Genomic DNA, 7767 nt, shown 5'->3' on the forward strand with positions numbered 1-7767 from the left:
CCTTTCAGCCCTGAGGACAGGTCTGGTCTCACACGGGAGGAATTGTCAGGACCCAGTTGCTATGCTCTCTCTGTTTTCGTGATTCAGTTGAATTCAGACTCCTCACCATGGGCGTGAAGCTGTGGGAACCGTCCATCCTCCATCCAACGCTCCTGGTGGCTTCGTACCGCTTCAGCAAGCTACAGAAGTCGTGGTGCGTTGATCTTCCATCGGATGGCTCTGGGTGGTCAAGGCGCCGCTGTTGATCTCTCTGGAAAGCTCAACCACTCCCCTCTCCTCCATGTGCGCTTCTCGCACCTTCTAGAATCTTGTAAGGCTATATAGCCAGGTTTTGAGAGCCTGCGTGCTCATCAATTATTCTCCCTTGGGGTAAACCCTAGCCGCCGGTGTTCCCGGTTGGTCTCCTTGTAACCAAACCCTAGCAAAACTTCCCTCTGAAATCAAGCTGTGCTAGTGACATTCTGTGAATTCTGAGTGCGATTTCTGAATTTAGTCCGTTAGACAACTCGGGTCTGACAGGCCTCTGGCAGGACAACACCCGCGGCCCCTCCATGCTGGCCGGGATCTTCTCCCAGAACATGTTCCCTGACCGTGACAGGGTTCAGCCCTTGAATAGGAAACCTGGGAGCCCTCCGCAGTTCCTAAGCCTTCAGGCCGGCGGCGCGCATCTCAACTTCACCTCGTTCGTCGCCGATAACGACGGGCTCTTCAATCACGCGAGGCCACTGGCGTCGCGCCGCGGTTTCCTCCTCCTGCGCATCATACTTCCTGCCGACACCGGCGGCCGTGAGCAGCTCCATCTCGCGGTGTGCCGCCCGCAGATTGACAAGCGGGATACGCATCTCCTCCCGCCGCCTCCCATCGACCAGCATAGAATCTTGGACCGCGGTCTAACTGGCTGCGCCATTCTCACCAGCGCGGACCATGCTGCAGTCAGAAATCTGGATTGGCAAGATGAGTCTGCGTTTCAAGTTCTCTTGACGTACACCGACGAACATGGGCTCATGTACGTCTACATGTACTGCTCTACCAAACAGAGCTGGAGCTCGCCTGTCAACTGCCGCCTAGCTCCCAAATTCACCAGGTGTGGGCCGCGTGCCGGCGTCGTCACTCGTGGCTTTGCGCATTGGTTGTACAAGAACGAGACATGCTTCTACATCCTCAACTAGACCTGTAGCCCGCCTTGGTGCGCGTTGCCGGGTCCCCACACTTGTGGCTAAACATGTGTATAGTTATATACTATAATACCACATGTACCATTTTAGATAACATGGTAATATACAATATATATTTCACATGTCTGCAACATGCAAAGGTACATGGCAACAAACAGATCAAAGGATCAAAGAATGACATAAGAGGGAGTAACTTGTAATAATAAAATGGTTCAGTTCATTATATCACTTTGAGCATGTCATGGAAAATGTATCATGATATACCAAAAGCAGGTCCTAACGATAGTGAAAGAGATCAACAGATATGGTTCTTCTAATTCTGAGCTCATCTTCGAGAGAAATTACATATTTACATATCTCCTAATTCTGATCCCATCTTTCTATAGTTCAGTCTTTAATAATTATTTCAACATCAACAGTATATGTGAACATCAGGAGGGAAGCAGATGTGTGCCTTCCTTTTGCATTTGACTCGGTTGAAACAATAAAACCTCTCCACATAAAAAAGCAATCTGCAAAAGCATGTTCCAAACATTTTAGAGCATGCTGGCAATACAAAGCAATAAATGGTTGTACAGCAAAGCAGAAGTGCATATGAGCTACTACTGTGACATTTAGTTATGAATCAAGTGGAGCACAATAAGATCATGTTCATAACCTGCAAAACAATAATAAAAGACCTCAATTTATTATTTTCCATGGATTTAAGTATATTCCATGAGAAATTTCTGCTGTAACCAAGTCTCAAGCTCAAACCAAAATATTTTAGCATCATTACTTGAGTTGTTTTCTGTTTTCTGTAAGTTGTAGGTCTGATGCTACACGCCCTGATCAGTGCGCAGTAGTAATTTATGATTCAGGTATAATGGACACTCATGATTTTTTTCCTTTCTTAAAATGAGGTATACAACTAATCAACTATACACACCGGATACTCAAGTTACATGGTAATAAATATTCAGAGAAGAAATATATCACGACAATGATCGCAACTCATTTCATGTAGTGCAAATCACAAAAGGGGGAAGATGCTTTCATGGAAGAATCTAAAATCATTCACTGCATAACAAATATTGTTTATCTACTACCAATTATATATCACAGTTGATGTATGTACATTACCAAGACAAAGCAAGTAACAGGAAGCACATTATTATTTTGAGCTGAAGTGTATGCAGATGGCACAAATACTCGAGGCATGTTCTAATTATTCTACTGGCTCTAGGCTCAAAAGAATGAGCAAGAAGAAATATATATCTCTCTCAGAAAAATATAGGATTACTAATCTGAAGAATATAAATTTGTCTGATAAAAAAATCCATGCATGACTTCCTACCTCCATAAATATAGGAGCAGCAACACGTCCTCCTATTTGGGCATTCTGCATTCTAGACGCAGAACATCAAATCAATAGACAAATAACTCCATAAATCAAAACACTCGAGTAACAGGAAATATAGAACTACAGTTCATATAGACATATTCAACGCCTCAATGCTCAGATCCTAAATTGGAGAGTCCAGGAAATACAGTTGTGTTAAGGTGCAGATTGTTTGATTGTACTTTGTAGCCCTATGCAAAATGAAATATCTGTACAAAACTATATTTAATTCTATTAACATAAGGTCGTGATTCAGACAACCTCTCAAAGCCTTTCCAAAATAAGCCCGTACAAACTAAATGTAGGCTTAAGAAATATTGTTATCTTATTATCATCACTTTTGTCAAATTCTTCAGATGGTTTAAACTTAATAGGTGCTTCAATAGTATGCACACAACAGCACCAATTCAGCCATTATAGCAAGAATCACACACACAAAAAGAAGTGGAAACTCCCTCAAGCAATCGCCCAAAGTCAGATTTGGAATCTAATAGGACAAAATAAAGAAACTTATAAGAAAGTTATTGAATCAGGACCTGAAAGGGCATAGCAGAACAAAAATCTCTGACGGACTCTAATACCATATATTCTTTTATTGATGTGATTGATGGGATGCACTTGACTGTAAGTAAATTGGATTAGATGATATGCCTAGCAAATAACCTAAAGGGCCATAGATCTATCTTTTAAGAAGGTTAGTACAGGTGAGCTGGCTGATTCTATGGCCATCATCATCGACATTATGTTATAGCAAAAGATATATTTCTCCACGAATTAAGCATATATATGTGAATGACAGAAATATATATTGCGTAAGAAAGTCAGATAACCGTGAGATGTAACATAATGTACATGTAAGTGATCCATGACTGCAGCTAAATTTCATAAGAAAAAAAGGACACTATTGAGTAGGCAGTGAAGCACTAATATTACAGAGTAATCTTTCCTTGAAGTCGCACACCATGTAGGCATAGATAAATAAGACTGGGGATTAAATCAAAAGAAATTGGATGGGAGAGAGAGAATCGGAACCTCTTCCATCTTTCTATATGTTGAATCTCCATTGCAATCGTAGTTTTTATGATTTCCGTCGCCCCTTCCAAAAGTAGCTCAACCAATTACCTCATCAATCATTGCTGACAACACCCCGTAAAGCTGAAACTACAAATGGGTTTTGCCTTTTGCCTTGAGCTCACACCAACATTAGTACCTGCAAAACAGCTCATATACAATCCAGTGTCAAGGCGAAGACAAAGAAAAGAAAAATTAACGAAAAGGAGATAGCTAGAACCCAAAGAGCAGCTAACTGAAAGTGAAATAAGAGGTAGAAAAGAAGACAAAATCCAAGCTAAAATAATCCTGATCAGATCCACGATGCAGTCCAACACCTCAACCAAATCCAAGTGGCGCCAAACATGATTTATGAAGTATGAAACCAACTGGTTATTGTCCTTTCAAGACCAGTTGCAATAACAGTAGTTTGATAGCTTAAATGGCAGGTCGTAATCAAATAAGCTGATTTTTATGATCAAGTGTATGACGAGAGGAATATGAAATGCATGGATGGCTTTGGTACCCGGATGCGGTGCTGTTTATCGTTTTTGTTGTAGACAGTTAAGACGTAAACCATCTGCAGGAGAACAAATGAGCAAAGAAAATAATTAGAGTGCAATACCAAACGGCATGGACATTGTTGCAAATTGGTAATCAGAATCTCAAACACTAAAATAAGTTGGAGTTTCTTTGCTTTAGCTGTACTTGAAGGAACGGACCTCCCAAGGAGCAAACGATCATACTATGTCTGTCAGTGACAGCAAATAATATATTCAGACCTCCTAAAGACGCGACTACCTACACATACTTGATCTGAAACATTCACAGTTTGTACTTTCAGTGATAACAACTCGTAAATTCAATTCACACTTCAATTGTTCAGGTAAAAATCATTCCAGTGTCCCTGACACACACTAAATCTTGTCATGCAGATAATTAGATGCAAATGCCACGAAAATTATCAAAGGCACAGTAGAAGAGAGAACCAGTTACTTGGATTAGGATATAAACATGCGCCAAAGCAGAGCATAACTTCATAAATGTGATCATTTTCAGCATCATCTCCTAGAGAAAGAAAAATTCAAAGAGGCCGCTATATGTACAGATAAACACATTGGCGTTTGCCACACAGGTCTAGCAAGCCAGCAATGAACCATGTGCCTAATCTACTATAAATATAGTGTCCTTTATATCTGATTACAGGACACAAGAAAGATCGCGATCCTCTCTCTCTCTCTCTCTCTCTCTCAACCAAAATCTTGATTCCACATTATAGTCTGCACAACAATCCTATCACTCAAATATATGGTACAGTTGCAAGCTATGCCATAATAAATGGAGAGGAGATCTCAGATCAGTGGCTAGGAGGGGGTTGACGAGAGCGACAGGAAGAGCACCTGAAGGACGATGGCAATGGCGATGTGGATGGCCGTCGCTCCTCCCGGTGATGGTAACGCGCCAAGTAGCAACAGCAGTAGCATCCTGAACAATTCCTGCTGCAATTCATGTGCTTTAAAGCCTCAATCCCCCACAACAATCCACAAAAATGAACTGATCATTGGCATTGTACGCTGCATCGAACACATTGCCAATCTGATTGCCACGCCATGGTGCGTGATGGCACCTGACATTTGCTCAGCGTCGCTTGCTTGACGATCACGTTTTTAGCTGGTTCCTTGACGCTGGAGGAGACAATATCGACGACACCATCAAGCTATTGGCCACCTGCATCTATCAGTTGACATGTCAGAATGACAAGTAGATTGAATATGTTTAGTGGCTGACTTATGGTTCTGGGAGAAGTTGCTAGGTGAACATGTGATGTACCATTTTATTGGAAGAATCACCATCGTAGATCTTGGCTTCATCCCCGATCTGCTCCTGCTCATCTTTCTGCGGGTTGTTGCTTCACATTTGGGAACGCTGCCTCGTTTTGGCCTGTAAAAATCAGAGCAGAAAACCATGAATCTGAAACATTCAGAAACAATCCTAGCAAGAATAATGGTTTTCCAGTGTAAACTTTAAGCATGTAATTAATCAGTCTGCACTTCCTTCCGTCGTAAGACATGGTAGGATACGGCGCCTCCTTGTAGGCCACCTGCTGAAGAACTTCAATGCAAACTTGTATGGATTTTAAACCAAGTCAGGAACGAGCAGCAGTGCCTCCTCCATCCAAGAACCGTAGTGAGAGAGAGGGAGGGAGAAGAGGGAGGGTAGTAGTACCGGGAGTGAGCTGCTGCTGGGTGTCGTCGGGGACGAACGCGCTGCCGTGGAGGAGGGGGTCGGCGTCATCGATTTTCGTCCGCTGCCTCTCCCGCTGGGCACCAAGGAGGAGAGCGAGGCTATCTTGGGAGCGGAGAAGGCGACGGCGGCAAATCCAGAAAACATAGAAGAGGACGGAGTGAGGACGGCAAAGAGGACGAGGCAGACGGCGAAGCGGAACGGCTGCTCACTGGGGAGCTCCTGGTCGCTGGGCTGCGCGGCGGCCTCTGCGGCCCCCTCCTGCCGGCGACGGAGGCGGCGCACGACCCAGAGCACCGCGACCACCTCGGCCTCCGTGAGCGCGAGCAAGCCACCCGACCTTGCCGACGCCGTCATCTCGGTGGGTTTGGAAGGGGAGGGGCGGTGGCGGCTGCGGAGAGCGACGCGAGCGGCGGCCCCTCCCGGCGATGGCGGTGGCGGCTGAGGAGAGGGACGCGATGGGGAGTGGAGGAGAGAAGGAGATAAGGGGACGAATGAGAGCACGACAGGGCAAGCCGCTGCCCTCCCCCATCCCATAGTCGCACGGGCCAACCACCGCACAGCACGCACGCCCGAAAAGACCAAAATACCCCTCGGCGAGGCAAGATATAACGTGCGGTGGCACGAGATCTTTCCCCCGCCGACGCGCGCGACGGGGCGACCGGACCGGAACCGAGCCACGGTCGCTGACAACGGAGGCCCACCCGCGAACGGGCCCACACGCCAGCGGCACAGAACGGTAAAAAACGCAGTAAAAAACGAGCGGGGGAGGCGTTATAGGAAGTTACTATTCATTCCAGCAGTAGATTTTTTCGATCCGACGGTGTAGATTCCTCCAGATCTTGATCCAACGGACGAGAACGCATCCGGAAATCGCATCCAATGGCCCAGAATCACTGAGCTCTGAGGAGGTTGTGTGATCCCTCCTTCTCTTATTTCTGGATGTAAGCGCCGTCAAAACACGTGTCTCTTGGACCAAGATCCCTAGAAAAGTCCATGCCGGCATGTCGCGGAAGCGACCTCCCTTGCCGTGCCTCGCAGGAGAAGGAAGGATTTCGCTTGTTAATATACGAGATCATGGTGTGCTAGAGCTTTGGACCAAGCAAGAAAGAAAGAACAATGATGATCAAAGTGAGAGTGAGAGGGGCTGGCTATACTCTAAGCTCACGGATCTTGGGAGCACGAGAATAAACCTTGTCTTCTTTGCAGAGAGTAGAGGAGCTTTACTCATCGAGCAAGGTGGTGCCTTTTTCACTGTTGATCTCAAGAGTAAGGAGAAGGTGCGGGTTAACCTCAGGCGCGATGAAAGTCGCCGTGGTGCGAGGTGGTTTCCAGCAGACTATTGCAGTAGTAGTTTTTGCGGCGGACATCGCGATGGCGGGACATGTGAAGAAACTCCACCCGTGCTCTATGAGATGGATTGGGTGTTTAGTCATCGTATCTTTCTCAAGAGATGAGGCAAGGGTGGATTAGTTCAACACTATGTAAAGACAAATAAGTGCACAGAAGGATATACAAAAGTTGGAGTATCTTGTGTTCGCACACGAACACGTCACCGTGTACCTCCGACGCCGAGGGTGATGCACCGCAGCTCGCGCCGAAGGAGACCCGTCCGGAAGCGCGGTACGCAAGCAATCCGGCGGGTGCTTTTGAGCACCCGAAACCCCACGCGCCCGGGAGGAACCCCGTCTGGACGCGCGGCGGCTATGGGCTGCCCTAGGTCGGTTCGCCCGCCCCTATAGCCTCGAGGATCGCTGCCCTTCAATACGAAGAAAGAACGAAGAACGAAAGAGAAAGAACAAGGGAGGGATGTAAAACTAGGGTAAAAAATAGATTGATTGTTCGATTGTGTGTTGTTATTCAATCGGCCGTCACCCCTTAGGTATATAAGAGGCGGCTGGACTTCTCGTGCAAGGA

The 7767-nt window shown here is 45.9% G+C and overlaps 1 long non-coding RNA gene across 5 annotated transcripts; it reads right to left on the minus strand.

Moving 5' to 3' along the window:
• Positions 1-1350: 1350 nt before the first annotated feature.
• LOC119365367 lies at positions 1351-6363 on the minus strand. 5 transcript variants are annotated; one of them, XR_005175484.1, is made up of 8 exons: positions 6063-6363; positions 5833-5955; positions 5437-5547; positions 5007-5340; positions 4133-4186; positions 3589-3766; positions 2512-2563; positions 1351-1687 (listed from the first exon to the last, which is right to left on the minus strand). It is a non-coding gene; the product is annotated as an uncharacterized LOC119365367 (long non-coding RNA). The 5 variants fall into 5 exon arrangements; XR_005175488.1 differs by having other exon boundaries at positions 5007-5334; positions 5833-6363; XR_005175485.1 differs by having other exon boundaries at positions 2512-2556; positions 5833-6363.
• Positions 6364-7767: the final 1404 nt, after the last annotated feature.

The sequence above is a fragment of the Triticum dicoccoides genome, chromosome 2B (assembly GCF_002162155.2).
Source record: "Triticum dicoccoides isolate Atlit2015 ecotype Zavitan chromosome 2B, WEW_v2.0, whole genome shotgun sequence".
Taxonomy (NCBI): domain Eukaryota; kingdom Viridiplantae; phylum Streptophyta; class Magnoliopsida; order Poales; family Poaceae; genus Triticum; species Triticum dicoccoides.